The sequence below is a fragment of the Talpa europaea genome, assembly GCF_964194135.1.
Source record: "Talpa europaea genome assembly, chromosome: 11".
NCBI classification, from domain to species: domain Eukaryota; kingdom Metazoa; phylum Chordata; class Mammalia; order Eulipotyphla; family Talpidae; genus Talpa; species Talpa europaea.
The window spans coordinates 51,509,945-51,528,081 of NC_140078.1; positions in this window are offsets into that span (position 1 = coordinate 51,509,945).

Genomic DNA, 18,137 nt, shown 5'->3' on the forward strand with positions numbered 1-18,137 from the left:
CCTACTGCATCAGTGACTGTTTTTCACAGGGCTCCAGTGCTGGCTCTGCTGCTCACTCTTGGCACTTCAGAAATGGAATAACTCCAGACACTGAGGGACCTTTTTTTTATTTAAGATTTATTTATTTATGCATACAAGAACTGGGGTACAGGCCAGAGGTGCAGGGGGTGAGAAGATTCACTAGGGACAGAATGGGGAACAGAACAAGCAGATCTATTGAAATATATTGCTAAGAGGAGCAGCGGGAGAGTCAGGAGAGACCTGCTGCTCCCTGTGGGCCACCTCCCTGGCTGGGGATCAAACTCGTGCTGCAGTAGTTGCAAATAGCTTCATAGTGCTGCATCTTAACCCCTTGTGCCACCAGGGAGGCTCCCAGACAAGGAGGGACTTGTCCCAGTCAATGGTGGCTTAGACTGAGGTGCCAGCTGGGAAATGGGGGAGAGCTGGGTGGGCTTGCTCATGGAGTGCACATTCAGAAGGAAGAGGTGGGAGGAGTCTAGGATGGCAGGCAAGTCAATGAGCCACTTGGCAGCTCAGGGGGTGGTATCCTCAATTCAGAGATGAGAAAAGGCAGGGAATGAGTCAACAGACTGAGAGTCTTTACTAAGGCGGAGTCAAGACACAAAGCCCAGAACTTTCTGTCTCAGCAGGTATCTTAAGTGTACCTTCACAGCTTACTGCTCTGCCCTCAGAGAACCCTGTGCATTTGCACTGGTGGGAAGAAACTCAGCACTTCTCCCAGATGTCACTATGGCTTCTCAGGCCCTGAAGCGTCTCCTTTTCCCTATAACTCCCTCACAAGAGTACATATATAAAGCATATATTCTTTGTTTCGGGTTTTGTTTTTTCATTTTTACCCAGTCAGTATAAGCATACTATTGCTTTTCCCTTTACCAATTTTATTTTCAACAATTTGCTTGTGCCTACTGTATACACAATAGACTTTTTCTAAATGCTACTGATGGACTAAATGCCAAATGAGTAGTGTGATCCAAATTTAATGCTAAAGAGCTGTAGAAAATTTGCATGCATTCATTCATTCATTCATTCACTCATCCATCCATCCAATTTTCTGACTGCCATGGCAGATGTTACGCCACATGTTAGGGATTCAGAATGAACAAAAGCAAATCTCTTAAACAGGTGTAACTAAGCTGATTAAATCTAAGTGTGTGTGAGTGTAGAATAGGAAAGACTGGTGTCTCTCACATAAGTAATTTTGGCCCATGAATAAATGGTCTAATGAAGATAATCTATGCACAAAAGTATTGTGAGTAATGAAGGGGCTAGTTTAAATCTTGGGGAAGTGGGGGTGGTGTGGGTCTTATTAGAGATGGCTCAGGGGGAGGGCAACATTTCAGCTCAGACTTGAGGGACATGAAGACAGAGGTATCAAAGTTTCCTGGCACCCAGGTGCAAAGTGAAAGACTGAGAGTTGAGAGACACATATTCCACCTGTGTGACTTCTTCCATCAGTTAGGAAGAAGGCTGGCATGGGTGGGCACTGCTGGGGAAGGGTGTGGATATGGACTTAGGGACTGTTACCCTCTGTGTCTTGGAGAACTTTGGGATTTCTATAGCCAGTTTACAGGCTGCAGAAATTCCCAAATCTACCTTTCTGAGGATAGTGTTGATGACCATGGTGGACAGGGGCTGTTCCTCTCTATTTTCTGTCCCTATTCTTTGAGAGCTTCCATGGGATCATCCTTTGTGCAACCTTTGTTCACATGCTGAGAAGGGATACACCCCGCCCTGGTCCATTGGAAAGTTCCATTCCCTTGGTCACAAAGACAATATGATTTGTGTCATGCTAATTAGGGCCCAAGAGACTCAACTCTAGAATTTTCATATGAATTGTTAAAAAAATGGAATTCAACATTTCTGCTGGATTTGATGCCAGAAGGGTATAGGGCTTAGAATGGGGGCTACACCAAGGGGTAGAGTCAAGATCGAGAAGGAAGCTGGTTCCTGGTGACATCCTTTGAGTCCCAAGTTAATGGATACCTAAGTCAGCTTTATCCTAGAGCTTAAGCCAATAGATTTCCCTTTTCAGCCTTAGCCATTTTTGAGTTGGGTTTCCTATATCAACAGAATCCTAACTAATACTGTGACTAATAATACTATAAAATGTCATGACTGCAGGAAAATCTTTTCTTTTTCCCCAAGAAATTTTGGTCTTAGGATGTAAAAGAGGGATGAAGGAAGGAATTTTAGACATGATGGCCAGGAATGCAATTGTGAGGGGTAGAACATAGTTGTTCCTGATTTTAGAACATCTGTGATATTCTCACTAATGTCAACCACTTTCATATCCTTAATTTGGAAGGATTTTCTGCTGGGATATATTTCAGTCGAGAGAGTTTTATACTTTTAGTGCAAATTTTTATTGTTGGTAGTAGAGACATTTTGTGATTTGTTTTTATAACTCCAAAGTAATGATTTAAGTAGTCACTAAATTAGAGACTATTTTGATTTAAAGGGATCCTAGAGGTCATTGGGTTGAACACATTAACACACAGACCTGTCATGTCTGTTTAGCTCTGCCATGGACCTACATTTTTTTTCAACAGAACTGCTTTATTTTGAATTGCTTGGGTAATAGAATAGAAACCACTGTTGAAGTGGTTGTTGAAGATTAAAAGAATACGGTCCATGAATGGATCCTCCAGATCCATTCTCTACTCTTCTCCATCCTGCTCTGTGCCTGCGAGGCTGATCTGAATGGGCTGTGACTACAGGTTCCATTGCTGTTTGGTTTCTGGAAGGTTTCAACCCATGAAAAACATGAGATTGGAATGAGAGCAGAATTCCCCACTCCTGTGGGGTTAATGTGAGCTATGTTCCACCATTGAGAACCCTGGAGCCTTCCAGCTGGCATTTTCTATAGGATTTGGATGCTGCTTTGTCCCCCTATGTCTTCAGGCCCTGGCATGTGGGTAGAGGTGACAGCTATCTGCTATGTCCCCTGCTGCTGCACTCTGCCTGTTTCTCTACATCTGGTCCATGCCTTTGAAAGCTGTCTTTCTACTAAGCTTTTCTCAAAGTTCCCAATTTGAACATGCCTTCTGCTTCTGCTATCCTTGACTGTTTTACTCTTAGGCAGGATGTGGGACAGAACCTGGCACACAGCAAGGACCCAGTACAATATGTTACTCCTGTTATTTTGTCATCTACATGTAAAATGAAAGTGTGGTATGACCATCAATTTCATTGTTTGAGGTCTTCCTTCTTTAATCACTTGATGTGGTTCTACTCTCATGAATGAGGAGCAGCTTATGACGGGCCTCCCTTCCCTGTGCTACCACGAATAACAGTGTATGGCCCCTTTCTAATCATCACACTGGACTTGCTGTCCTCCAGGATCCTGACCTCCCTTTATCAAAGCTTCTAGGAGACTTAACTATAACCCAGGAGGTTCTTACTTATGTTAATCTAACTTAAATAAACCAACTGCAATTAAAGTTACTGGTAGGGTCTATATATGTTATGACCAGATGTCCAAGAAATTCCTATGTTGAAACCATAACTCCCAGTGTGATGGTATTTGGAAGGGGGGGCCTTTGGGAGAAATTAATTTCAGATGAGGTCTTCAGGGTGTGGCTCCCATGATGGGATTGTTGTCCTTATAAGAATTGGAAAAGAGGGGGCCTCCCTGGTGGCACAAGGGGTTAAGCGCCAGCACTATGACAATATCTGCAGCCACTGCAGCATGAGTTTGGCCCTCAGCCAGGGAGGTTACTCACATGGCACAGCAGACCTCTCCTGTCTTGTCCGCTGCTCCCCTCAGTAGTATATTTCAGTCAGTCCACCTGTTCTGTTCTCCACTCTGTCTCTGGTGACTCCTCTCACCCCTCTCCCACCCTGTACCTCTGGCCTGCACCCAAGCTCTTTTTTTTAATTAATTTAATTTTTTTATTTTTATATTCCCCATACAATTGCAACCCCCTTATTGTGACCCCAATCCCTCCTTTCCCCACCCCCACCCCCCATAGTGTGTCTCTGGTTCATAGTTGTTTGTTGATTTTGATTTTTTCTTTCTTACAGTTATTCTTTTTCCTGATCCCTTATTTAGGTTTTCTAGATTCCTGCTATGAGTGAGACCATCCGATATTTTTCTTTCTCTTTCTGCCTTATTTCGCTGAGCATGATCCCTTCCAGCGCCATCCATGTTGCTGCAAATTGCGTGTGTTTATCTTTTTTGAATGCTGAGTAATATTCCACGTGTATATGTACCACATCTTCTTGATCCAGTCATCTAATTTTGGGCATTTGGGTTGCTTCCAAAGCTTAGCTATTGTAAACAGTGCTGCTATAAACATAGGGTGCACCCCAGCTCCTGTATGCATAAATAAATAAATCTTAAAAAAGAAAAAAGAATGGGAAGAGAGACCAGAACTCTCTCCCTCTCTACCATGAGGAAGCAGGGAATAGGTGCCCATATACAAATCAGGAATAGGGCTCTCACCAGGAATCAAATTGGAAAGCACCTTGAACTTGGGCTTCCCAGCCTCCAGCACTATGAGAAATCAATTTTGTTTAAGTCATCTAGTCTATGGTATTTTGCTCTAGTAGCCTGGGCTAAGATAATCTAACCATTCTAAATATCGTTATAGTGTGAATTCTTCTGCTCTAAGAGCTCACAGTAAGGCAGCCACTGATTGAGCTAAGCACGCTACATGAAAGGCCTCATTTAATTTCCACAGTAACATTGTGGCTATTTGTAGGAAGAGCCTAGAAGTAACAGTGAATTTGAAAGATACTTATTTTCTCATATGTGAAAGAAACCTGAAAACTGACAGTTGTGGGCTTAACAGTAATTCCATAATCATCAAAGCCTCAAACTCCTTGTCTCTTTCTTAGTTCAATAGATCCATCTTCAGGGTTGCCTCATTGTCAACTATGAATGCTGTGGTTCCTGCCATCATGTCTATAATCCTGACAATGAGGGAAAGAAAGTCAAAATATATATTTTTAAGCGTTAGCTTGCTTTATGAGTTCACTTTATGGCACTTTCCCAGGAAGGAATCTCACCCAACAACTTCCACTTACATCTCATGGGCCAGAAGTGCAAGGGGGGCTGGTCAAGATAGTCTTTTAAGTGGGCTCATTGCAGCCCTTAGTAGTGACAAGACTGTTACTAAGAAAGAAGGAGACAGTGAATGAGGTAGGAAATCTCTGCTCTTTACTGCTGTTGTCCTCATTTTACCAATGAGGACAGGTACCTAAAGTCAGGCATCTCAACAAGATTACACTGATGGTGAGACAGGGCTATCAGTGCATAGGGATCTGCCTGACTACAACACCCTTGTTCTTTACCTCTAAACACAAATGATAAAGTTTGCTGAAGAAGAAAGGCAGGCGCCTAAGTAGGCAGCTCAGAGGTATCCAAGGTTGCTATGTGGGCACCTGCTAAAGGGGTCTAGAGTTCAAAATGATTCTGGCTTGTGTTCAAAACTAATTCATGGAAGGTTTTCCGGAGGGAGCCCTAATGTAAATGGAGAACAGTCTTATCTCGCTTACCTTTCTCTCTTTCCTGGTAGGCAGTGAGTTTAGAAGCAGCCTGCCTTGTTCACAGTTGTATGCCCAGCAGCCAACATGGTGTCTCGCAGACCACCGGGACCCAGTGCACATTCACTGAATAAATGAAGAGCGTGCGTGAAAGAACTAATGAACTTGAAAGCAAATAAACGAATTTTTTCCTGGATGATATTGACCCCAGTAGGCCAATTGTGTTGAAACCATCCTCTAAGAGATAAAACCTCCCTGGGAAAACCACCCATTGTCATTTGTGTCCCAAGAGTCTCTATCTGTGAAAATTAGCATGTGTGGCCCCTGCGAAACCGCCCCCTCCCCATATCCTTTTTCTGAATATCCTTTCTTCCTGATTGGCCTATGAAGTACACTGAGGAATTTTGCTAATGCTGGTATCTTTCCAACCGCATCCACAGAGGATTGAGTCTATATTTCAAAGACAGAACTGAGTTTTAATTTAGTGTCCCTGTGACATTTTTCCTTTCATGCACAAGAAGGATACCCCTGCGAAGGGAGAGGTCTTGGGAAATCTTTCACGGATGACTGCGCTTCACGCCTGGGTGGAGTAACCCTCAGTACGCCAGCTTTCAATTAGAAGCAAATAAATGGAGACAGCTTTGCAGTGTGCCCGACAGCCTGAAAGATCAATCCTGGGCCTTGGGCCTGGATTCTCTCCACTGTGGCTAAAATTTTTTATTTACTTTTTTTTTGGCATTTTCTGGAAAGCTTTAACATACAAGGTTTAACCTTTAAGGCTTTTTCTCCTTCTCACCGCTGCTTCTTCCCCGACCCCAGGCTTCAAGAATGCAATGAGCCAGGAGGCCTCTGTGGGGAATGGGACATGTACTTTTCACACAAGTGCATTCTGAATGGAATTCTCTAAGATGAGGTTTGGCCCTTTTGGGGCTAAGTAATGGAGCCCCTCCACCCTCCAACTTGTAGTTGTGATTCTATTTGAAGTTAGGACAGGTAGGGACATGTCTCTCCTCTGCCCACCACATCCTCTGCCCACAGCACATGGGGGTGCTGAAGGCTTTTACGGGGACTGGGGATAGGGAAAGCTCCGGGGAACGACTCCTTGCTGTGCCATTTCTCCACATTTTGCTACTCCAGAGGAAAGCCTTGGCATGGTTTTGAGATTCTTCTATTAGGGAACTATGTTAGCTAGTTGTTGCTATATAATAAACCACTCAAAAACTTAGCAGCTTAAAACAAGATCATTTCCTAAGCTCACAATTTTACATTTTTGCCTGGGTGGGCAAGGTGGGGCATGGCTGACCTCAGATGGGCCTGGTTAGCTGGCACATTGGCTTTTGATGGTCTGGGCCGCGCTGGCTGGGGTTTCATGGACACACAGAAGGCTAGCTGGAACTTGCTTACAGGGTGGTGGAAGAGTTCCAAGAACAGTCACAGAGAAGTGCAGTCTCAGACCCAGAACTGGAATGATGTTATCTCCGCTGCATTTTATTGGTCCTAATGAGTCAGAAATCCTGCTCTGATGTTAGAAGTAGAGAATGGGCTCCACCTCTTGATGAGGACTATAGATTTTTCTTACCATCTATTACAGGGAGCAAATTTCCAAAGCGCTTTTTTGTTTTGAAATATAATTGAATTTATTTTATTATATATATATATATATGTATATACACACATATACACACATTTATGAGTAACATTGGTTTACAACTTTGTATATGATATAGGTAATATGTTCACACCTCTTCAAAGGTATGATCCCACGCCATACCCACCACTGAGACACCCATAACCCTACACCATAGACCAATGGCCCCCTACCCACTTGGTTCCTCACTTCTCACCATTCCCCTCAGCTCTGCTGTCATATTTCTAGGGTTTATTTTGGTTTAGTTTTGGCTGTTCCTTTGCTTTGTTTCTTTATACTTCACAGATGAGTGAAATCATCCGGTATTGTCTTTCTCTTTCTGACTTAGTTCACTTAGCATAATCCCCTCCAGTTCCATCCATGTTGTTGCAGTTGGCAAGGTTTGCTCTTTTTCATGACTGAGTAGTATTCCCTCATGAATATATGTCACATCTTTTTTATCTACCACCTGTTGTTGGGCTCTTCAGTTTTTCAATAACTTGGCTATTATAAGTGGTGCTCCAATGAACATAAGAGCGCATGTACCCTTTTGAATTAGTTTTTTGCATTCTTTGGGTAAATACCAAAGAATGGAATTGCTGAATCATATGGTATATCTATTTTAAATATTTTGAGGAAAGGATTATGCTAAGTGAAATAAATCATAAGGACACGGATAAATACTAGATGTTTTTACTTATATATGGAATATAGAGAAATAAAACAAAAGGTCAGACAAAGACAAACCTTGAAAAGTGACCGTAGATCTGAGGCATCCTGGCGGAGAGGGTACGCCAGAGGGAGGGGGGAGGGGTGAAACAGGAGGGAGAAGAGCACATTAGACTATGACTAAAGTTACCAGAAGGGGCACATGATGGGGTGGGAACAAAGGGGAAGGGGGTCTAATGGAGGATTTCTGGGGCTTTGGTGGTGGGTGTGGTGAAATAAATTTAAGACGCATATATAAACATTACATCAACATATATAATGTTGATGTAAATCAACATTACCTCAATAAATAAAACTTCAAAAAAGTAAAAAATAAATTGCTATACAAAATTAAAAAAAAAAAAAAGGAAAGTAAAAGAAAACTGTCTTCCTGAGTCTGGGCCCAGGAGCCAGTCAACAGAAAAAGTAATGCTCACCTTGCACAGTTCCTGTGTAAGTTAGAGCTGATGTGTGTGAGACACTTTGCATAGTGCCTAACAAAGACCCAGAATCTATAAAAAGTAGTTTAAATTGCAAAAAAAAGAGCCATGTTTTTTTTTTTAACCATTTGCTGGTTTCTGTGGTATAAATAGCAGATAGCAAAATTCCTAAATATTAACAATCAGTTCTCATGAGCCCAGCCAATACAATACTAAAGCATCTGCTTCGTAGCAGTAAATGACACAGAGTGAGTGCTTTGTGTTTGCTATTAAAATTCCTGCTGCTGTCACATGTTCCCCGGTCACCTACAGTGTCATTCAGTTAACAGACACCTTGCCCAGGTTTGGCTGCCCTGGCTGCCCCAACTTCCTCTGACATAACAAGGACTGCTCTACCCTATGACACCCCAGTTGATCTAGGAGTCAAAGAAGGGTCTTGGCATAGAGGGGTGCTGTGGGCATAGAGGATTAGTGTACAGAGCTCTCATCCTGTGCCAGTTAGGGGTCTGCATGAGATGGATGTGACACCCCAGGGTGGGGACATGGTCAGGGACATTTCATCACACAGATGACACCACAGAGTTCAGTAGATGTCACACAGATGCTACAGGGGCCCTTGGGAGAGGCTTTTTTCCAAGCCTCTGGGACCATGGAAAGGATCTCAGAGAGGGTTGAATGGAAACGACTCAGGTGAAAGAACAAGGGGAAGGAACTTCAGGTGGAACAAAAGCCTGGTGGAGAGAAAATGTTTCATTTCTATGGATCTGCAGCTCTGAATGTGGCAGGAGTGTAGAGTGACTGGTTCAAGGGTGTTCTATACCACTGACCTGCACTCTTCAAAATGACTTTATTATGAAATGGTGTTTCTGATTCAAAGAGACTATTCAAACATGACAGCTAAATGCAATGTGTAATCCTGAACTGGCCTTCAATGGAGAGCAGCAGAAGCACAAAAAAGACACTATTGAGACAGTTGGTGAAATTTGAATATGGACTGTGTATTAAATAATGGTCTAGTGATAGTTTAAAAATCGTATTTTCTTCTGTGTAAGAGAATGTCTTTGATTTTAGGAAATTCATGTTGAAATACTAGGAATGACATCTACAGTGAATTCTCCAGTATCACTGGAAAAATCCTCTTTGTTTAGAGAATGAGTGATGAAAAAATGTGGCAAAATGCTAACAATTGAAGTTGGGCAAGAGGGGTTAAAGGAGTTCCTTCTTCTTTTCTTACAATTGTTCTGTAAGATTAAAATAATTTCAGAATAAAAAAACTTTAAAAAAGAAACTGCAGGCTAAAAGGCAGCAGGGGAGGAGTCTGGAAGTCAGGTTGCTGGTGCCATTCCAAGGGGCGCTGAGTCATGCACGGAACAGCAAAATGACTGATGGCAGACAGTTAGCAGTTAGCAGTTAGCACAGACTTTGTGCCCCTGACCATTACTTCAGAGACCCAAGTCCTGGCTCTTTCCAGTAAACTGGAGGGCCCCAGTAGGGCAGCGTGTCTGTTAATATATGGCCTGTGTGTGGAGAGGACCTCCAGGGTGTAATTTCTGCTTGCCATGCAGGAGTTAGCCTCACAGCAACTATTATTTCAGGTTATCATTAATGTGAGCTGTGCCCCAAATTCCCCATGCACTGCCCTGAAATCTGCCCCATATGTTTGTAAAGGTTGATTACATCTTTGGGACCTTTTACTAATGTGAACCGGAGCTATAAAATTTCAATTGTTGCAGCTCATTGGGATCAAATGTCTTTTCTAGCACACCATAAAATGCATCTGCATTTGATATCTGAAGTCAAACAAACATGCACAAACTATTGCACATGACATGCAGTGGGATCTGTGGTATCATCTTCGATAGGACATTAGGAACAGTCCTTTTTCCTCCCTTTCAAAGTAGAACAGCTCAGTGAAGAGCAATGGCCTCCTGGCTAACTAGGGACTAGAATTTAAAAGGAGTCTTCACTTCTGCCTTTGGTGAATATGTTAATCAGTACTACTAGTTTGGGCAGTCATTTGATAGTCATTTGATAAAGCTTAATGTATGGTGGAACAAGGCAATTATCTAAGAGAAATGAGTGCACATGTCCACCTAAGAACTCCTACAAAAACATTCATAGCAGATTTAAGAATAATAGCCAAAAAAAAAAAAAAACCACCCAGCTCCATCAATGCTGGACTTAATACAAAAACTGTAGTATATTCAGATGGAATACTATTGAGCAATGAAAAAGAATAAATACTGAAATACACAAAGTGGTTGAATCTCATGATTATGTGGACATGAAACAAAACATTTTTAAAATTTATTTGAAATTTAAGAGCAGGTAAAGTGAATCTATGATGCTCGCAATAGTGAATATTTAGTTAATATTTAGGAGTGTGTTGATTGTCAGAGGGCATGAGGGAGGTCTGTGGAGTGGTGGAAATGTTTGCTATCTGCCCTGGGTGGTGTAACTTTATGCAAGTAAGGTATGAGCACTTAGCTGCTTGTAATAATACATTAAGAGAAAAATAATTCAAACAAAGAAAAGGGAGGACTGTTGTGAGAGGCTGTGGAGTAAACCATCTCCATGACCATGCCTGATAGCGTTAACCATGATTCATTGTCTTCTCAGGCCCTTTGGAGGTGCCAACCACATGTGCTTCTGCCGACACGTTGAGGAAACAGCCACCAGTTACTCAAGGCTCAATCAATGGTGTAGCCAGACCAGTGGCCCTAGGACTGCTTCCGCCTGGCACCGAGACCAACCCTCTCATGCTCCAGTGTGTAAAACACTCATTTGGCCATTTTCATATGCACATTCTGATCCAGGGGGTCTTATTCAGGGCCTGAGTGTCTGCATTTCCAATAAACTCCCACATGATGCCGACGATGCTAGACCAATTTAGAATATCAGCCTTCTAGAGGCACACAGGCCCAGAGAGAATCTTGCCACCTAGGACTGCTGTGCTTGCTCTTTGCCAGCTTTCTTTGTTGGCAAGAAAGTTCTCAGTTTCATCTATAAAATAGGAGAGGGAAATGGGTGTAGACAAGACAATATCTCCCCGAATGGTGTGGGTTCAGGAGGGTCATAGACACAAAGTGCTCAACAGTGCCCTAGAATGGTCATAGGTAGTTCATGGTATGTTTATTGTTTTCAATATAGAAGAAGTTCTGGGTCATGATTTAGAGAAAGATGAGTAAAAGTGGTTTTAAGGGTAGAACATATTGAGTAGTTATTTCCCTGGTAACCTGTTGACTGGGGATTTTTTTCCCACTTCTCTTGGGCTTCATTCCACAATCCTTCCCTTGGCCTCTATTCTCAAGATATATTTTCTGTTTACTCTTCGCACTCCAGTCCACCTCTAATCTAGTAGAGATGAAAGAACTCAGGCAGAACTAAAGCTTGATGTCAAGCAGATTGTCAGATTGTGCCTGGAGGTGATTTCTTTGTCACAGAAATACCCTCCCCTCTTGACTCTTTCTTGGGGGGCAGGACTGACCCCGGGGATTCCAGGTCTGCAGCTGGGTTTGCACACATACCCACACTCAGCTGCCTTCGTCAGAATCTTCCCATCCCCCATCTGAAAGAAGACATTTGTTCCTCAGTCTGTCAGTTGACATATTTTTAAAAAACAGAATTAATTTGTCATCAAAAAGGGGGAGAAGAGAAATGCTTTGTTCTTTGTTGTCTGGAGGATAATAGGACGGGACTGGATTGGGGTTTCTGCATGGCTTTCTCTCGTTTGGAGGTGAAGAGCCATTTGAGGGAGTTTGGTGTAGACCTGAGTTGTATGGCACTCTAAGTTTCCATAAAGCAAAGTGTTTTTAGTGAGGACCAGGCACTGTAAGCTCAAAAGTAACCAACCAAACAAACAATGGCACTCACAATGGAGCAGGGAGACAGAAAAGGAAGCAAGTGTGGTAGCCTGAGATAAATACTGAGGTAGGGTACATGTGGGTCCATGGAATAAGGGGAGCAGGAAAGGTGCAGCAGCTAGTCTTCAAAGATGGCCTTCCAATGAACCACACTTCTTGGTTATTCACACCCTTGTGTAGGGTGTGAATCTGTGAAGCCAGTAGAAGTCAATGGAAATAGCCCTAAGGGTTTTGGTTGCCGAGCAATGGGCTCACTTCCCAATGTGCACAGATGCCATACTATGACACCAGCTTTTGAGAAAAGAGCTTCATTGCAAGTAGATAGGAGGAAAACCTCAAATCTGCCTCTCTGACCTGAAGCAGGAAGAGGCTTTTGTAGGAGCAGGGGAAGAAGGGGGTGAGGAAAGCTAGGAATTAGGAAGCTTATGGACTTGGCAAGAATTGATTGATTAGTTATAAAGTGGTTCATATATGGGGAGATATGGAGAAGTTTTTCAGATAACTGAATTCCTAGGATTTCTATTGATGGACCCTCTTGCTTCTAAATAGAGTCTGGATAGACCCCCATTTTCTATTTCTTTTGAGTCCACTGGCAATCTCTTCATTTTACCTGGTTTGGGAATTAGCTCAAGGTCACTCACTTCTGTACATGTTCAGGTTGTATCTTCCAAGAACAAATGCCAAGTTCTGCTGTGTCTGTAAAAACTAGCTTTAAAAGAGAAGTTAGATAAATTACATATGACCTAAGGGTCTGAGGGCAAATTGACCTTGGTTCTGATTTCCGAGAGGAGTTGTGAAAAAAACTTTGCAGCTTCTGCCTTGGTCTCTTGGAACATGCACTCTGGGATAAGGCAGCAATCATGACTATGCTGAGACCACCACCATATTGTGAGGAAACCTAACCCTTGTGAAGACACCCCCAAATGGCAGGTGGAGAGATAGCCACCCAGCAGTCAGTGATTCCATCCATCTTGGCCAAGTGACAGAGAGATATGTCAAGAAGCCGTCTTAGGTGCTCACCCCAGCGGAGGCTTCAGACACCACCAGCTCTGGTTATCTGACAGCAACCCTGTGAGACCCCCAGTGGAACCCAGGGAAAACCACTCAGCTAAGAAGACAATCTACAGCACCTGGAGTAACCACCACAGATGGTAACGATAAATTGTTGCTTTAAGTGGCTATGTTTGAGGTGGAGTATTACCAATGGATTATAAAGAGAATGACTTCTTTTGGTTGAAAGGTCACCTGAGCAGGGAGTTGGAAAGTAGATTGCTAGATGGAGAGAATCATTCCATGGAGGGGCACATCTTGAAACACCACAGGAAAGGAAAAAAACAGAGTGGGCTGTTGAGGAATTAGAGCAGGTAAACATTAATAGAGAGCAAAAGGCCAGGCAGAGAGAAGTCAGGGTGGACTAGAAGAGGTGGGCAGGAGTCATAATCAGAGATTCTATGCAAGGTGTTAGAAATGACACACCATATTGTTTGTAGGAGTTTTGCACCAGGTTACTCTTAGCCCAGGGGGCAGCTTGCCTCTCAGTTGCTGGCAGTCAATAATATCAATTACTAGTTAACATTTCTTGAGAGATCACTATGCTACAAATGTACACATAAAATATATACATAAAAATCACGCACACTGGGAACATTTTTATTTGCAGAAATTGAGGTGGAGTGAGGTTAACTTGCCCAAAGCTACATAGCTGGGACTTGGCAGGAAGCTGAACATCCCAGACAGTCCCAGCCTGCTGCCCTGCGATGCCTCCCAGAGGGAGAGAGCCTCTAAGGATGGAAATTCACAACACCTCTCGTTCTTCTCAGAAACCTAAACGAGCAGTATCTGTCTTTGTTTGGGCAAACCCCTTTAATTAGAATCTCTGCCTACTTTGTCTTTTCCTGCTGGTGTAAATGAAACAAAGGAAGGATCTTCTTAATCCCAGGCCCCCATAATTACTAGTGGAAAAAATCCTCAGAAGTTGTTATACCTTGTTCTGAGATTTTTGTTGTTGTTGTTCCAAAATGTTTGAGGAATGATCCGGAGCTTGCACAGGAAAATAAACCCAAAGAGGACAACAGCACTGTTATCCTCGGCACTCTATTCTCTGTACTTACAGCAGTGTCTGACCCATAGTAGATGCTCAATAAGTCACTCATCATTGAGGAAATGCAAATCAAAACTGCAATGATATTTTCCCTCACATTGGTTAGAATGTCTGTTATCAAAAAGTCAAGAAACATTGTGTTAGCAAGAATATGGAGAGAAAGGAACCCTAGTGTACCGTTTGTGTGAATGTAAGTGGGTGCAGCCATTCTGGAAAACAGTAGGGAATGTCCTCAAAAAATTAAAAATAGAAATTCCATATGATTCAGCCATCCCACTTCTGGATATTTATTGAAAGAATATGAAAACAGGGCCTCCCCGGTGGCACAGCAGTTGAGCACCTGGTTGCGAAGCTGCCCACAGCCTCTGCAGCGCCAGTTCGATTCCGGGCTGCTCCCCGGCCACCAGAGGAGGATCCCACATGGCACGCAGACCTCTCCTGCCGCCCGCTGCTCCCCTCAGCAGTGTGCTTCGGTCCTTCTGCCTGCTCTGCTCCCCGCTCTGGCTCTGATGAATTCTCTCACCCTCCCGCGCTTCTGACTGCACCCAGTGCTTGTATAATAAATAAATAAAAATAAATCTTAAAAAAAAAGTTTTTTTTAAAAAAAGAATATGAAAACACTGTTTCAAAAGAGGTATGTTTATTGCAGCACTATTCACAATAGCCAAGATATGGAAACCACCCAAGTACAAAATGAAAGCTGATTCGATAAAGAAGATGTGGTACATATACACAATGGAATGCTGGCTAATTGGAAAAAAGATGAAATTTTGCCATATGTGACAACAAGGATGGATTATGCTAAGTGAAGGAGATTATGCTAAGTCAAAAGGAGAAAGAGAAATACCAAATGATTGTACTCATTTGTGGAAGTCAAAAACAACAACAACAAACAAAACAAAATTGAAAACAAAACCTCTGACAACAAAATTGTGGTTACCAGAGGGTGGGGCAGGGTCATGAAACAGAGAGAGGGATCTGTTGGTTGGTGGTCAAGGGTGACTGGATATTTGTGGTGAGTGTGTTGTGATATATACAGTTGCCAAGGTGAGAAACTATATTCCTGAAACCTATACAGTGTTGTAAATCAATATTACCTCAATAAATAATAAAATTAAGCGAGCATTTTCTCTTTTTTCCCCAAAATTTATTTATTTATGCATACAAGAGCTGGGATATAGGCCAGAGATGCGGGAGGTGAGAGGATTCACCAGAGACAGAGCGGGGAACAGAACAGGCAGATTGACCGAAGTACACTGCTGAGGGGAGCAGCGGGTGAGTCAGGAGGGGTCTGCTGCCCCATGTGGGTTGCTCCTGGCCAGCCGGGGATCAAACTCGTGCTGCAGAGCCTGCGGATGGCTTCATAGTGCGGTGCTTAACCCCTTGTGCCACCAGGGAGGCCCCCAAAATGTGAGCATTTTTTGAATGGGTGCAGGACCAAGCTCTTCAATAGGTACAGTGCTATTAGGGACCCATGATAATGTTTTTCAACAACAGAAGAGAAAAACAAATATATAGAAATATGAATCTAGTGCAGATTATACTCATCTTCATATCAATGCAGTCATAAAGTGTAATTTTCTGTACTTTTTTTTAAAAAGATTTATTTATTTATTTATACAGGGTACAGACCAGATGCGTGGGAGGGTGAAAGGATTCACCAGAAACAGAGCGGGGAACAGAACAGGGAGACTGACGAAATACACTGCTGAGGGGAGCAGCGGGCAAGACAGGAGAGGTTTAGAGGGGATAGAACTCATGCTCCAGTGGCTGCAGATAGCCTTATAGGTTGTGCCTTAACCACTTGCGCCACCAGGGAGGCCCACTTTTTTTTTTTTTTTTAAATGGAGGGACAGCCCACGACAGTTTAAATGCAGCCCTGAGTGGGTGAGGATTCTGTGTGAATGCCCAGAGGCTGGTACAAGGTAGAACTTAGACAACAGCCCTTTCCTTACACCCTTTTCCTTCCTTCCTTCCATGCTTTAATAATGACATCACGTGGCTCAATACTTTCTTACTCACAGGCTGCATTCCACAGGCCACCCCCCCCCCACCCTACTAAAGCGTGTGGCAATGTCACCCACTGCCGACCTCTCCTGTGTGCTACACCTGATTGGTCTCAAGTGAGCCCTTGCTGGGGACAGCCAACAGGATCTTCACAAGGTCAGGAAATGGTCTGTTCAAGAGATGCTACCATGAGCAGTGATCTGAAGCCAAAAAAGGAGGAAAGGACCCAGAGATTGTGAGAGGAGAAACTAGAGAAACACAAAGAGGGATAACTGAGTTGCGGGAAAGGGGAAGTGAGGATCCATCAACCCTCGCTGTGGGTCAGGCTAGGTGATCTGGTTCCTGGATGGACTTTAAACACAAGACCCACCTGCATTTATGAGCACCTTCTGTGTTCTAGGCCCTGGGATGAGTAACTTATATTTCTGTCATCCCACTTAACCTTGCAGCTCTTGAGAGGTAGTTTTATCTTTATCTTACGTCTCAACTGTGGAAAGAAAACTTAATTCATCTGCTCAAGCTCAGAAAACCAGTAAGTGACAGAATGAGCTTTCTAACCAGCCCGTTAGACTATGAAGGCTACAAATTAACCAACAAACCACATTGCTTTGCCAAATCCCAAAGCCCATTCCAGTCTCCGTGACTTGACAGTTCCCCTTTCTCTGGTTCCCTCAATATGCCTTGTGCCTCCCAACATGCTAGATGTGTCTTTGCAACCCACTGCCCCTCGCCCCCATCAGTTGATTTAGTCTGAGTCTCTGCTCTTTCTCTTCAAAAGAATAACAGTCCAGGAGGAGTGAAGAAAGAGTGAGCATCGGGGGCAACCATCAGGTGATAGACATGAAAAAAGAACCCAGAGGGGGACTGTTCATTGGACAAGGAGCCCTGGTTTGCTGGTCATGGCGAGAATGAATTTCAGATGGTTGGGAAAAGGTCGGATCAAAGATTGCCCACAGAGCAAGACCAAAGAGATTATTCTTTTCTCTATAGGCAAATGGGAAGTGGGAGAATATATAAATGTATAAAATCATGTTTTAAGAAGCGCCTTCTGGTAGCTTAACCAGGATGAATTCATTGCAGAGAGGGATGAGGCAAGAGAATATTTTTACAACTCTAAGAGAAACATAACTAAACTTGAACTGGGGTGGTAGGTAGCATGGGGATTGGAGGGTCAGGAACATCGAGAAAAATAATTCCCCAAGGAGTAATTAGATGTAGGCCTGGCCTGAGGAGCCTTCTGTGATACTATCCAGAAATGAGCTCTGGACATGCTCTGGCCGGCTCCCCCACAGTGGCACAAAGATGACAGCTCCAGTCTAACGTCTTACTGAATAAACCCCGCAGGAAAGAGCATTTGTCCTGCTCCCAGCAGCTCTAGCAAAAGCTTGATTGTGTCTCAATGGGTCTGATTGGTCATGTACCCATGACCCAATGAGAAACAAGGCTTGCTGATTGGCTGAGGTCTAAACCACAAGCTCCACCCCAGGAGGAGAGGTGACATTCTTGCTAGACTGCTGGTCAGGGAGAATGAGAGGTTAGGTCCTCAGTCAGGAACAGAAGAGGAAGGAATTGATGATGCTGCAAGACAACAAAATATCCTAGTACCCGATGTCTTCATACTTACTTCATCTTGGAACCCAGTTTTCAGAAAACATTTTTTCTGAGTTACTCTGCAGAAATGTAGGGACATGTTACATCTTAGAAATATAAGTGTATTATTGTGTATATGCACAATAAATGGGTTAGAGTTGGGGATGTTAGCAAAGAGGGAAAAAAAATCTCCAAATTAAATGGGGTCACATGATTGGTTGAAACATCCTGTTCGCTTCTCTTGATATATTCTATTCTCCTAGAGATTGTATTACAAAGAAGATGGATAATTT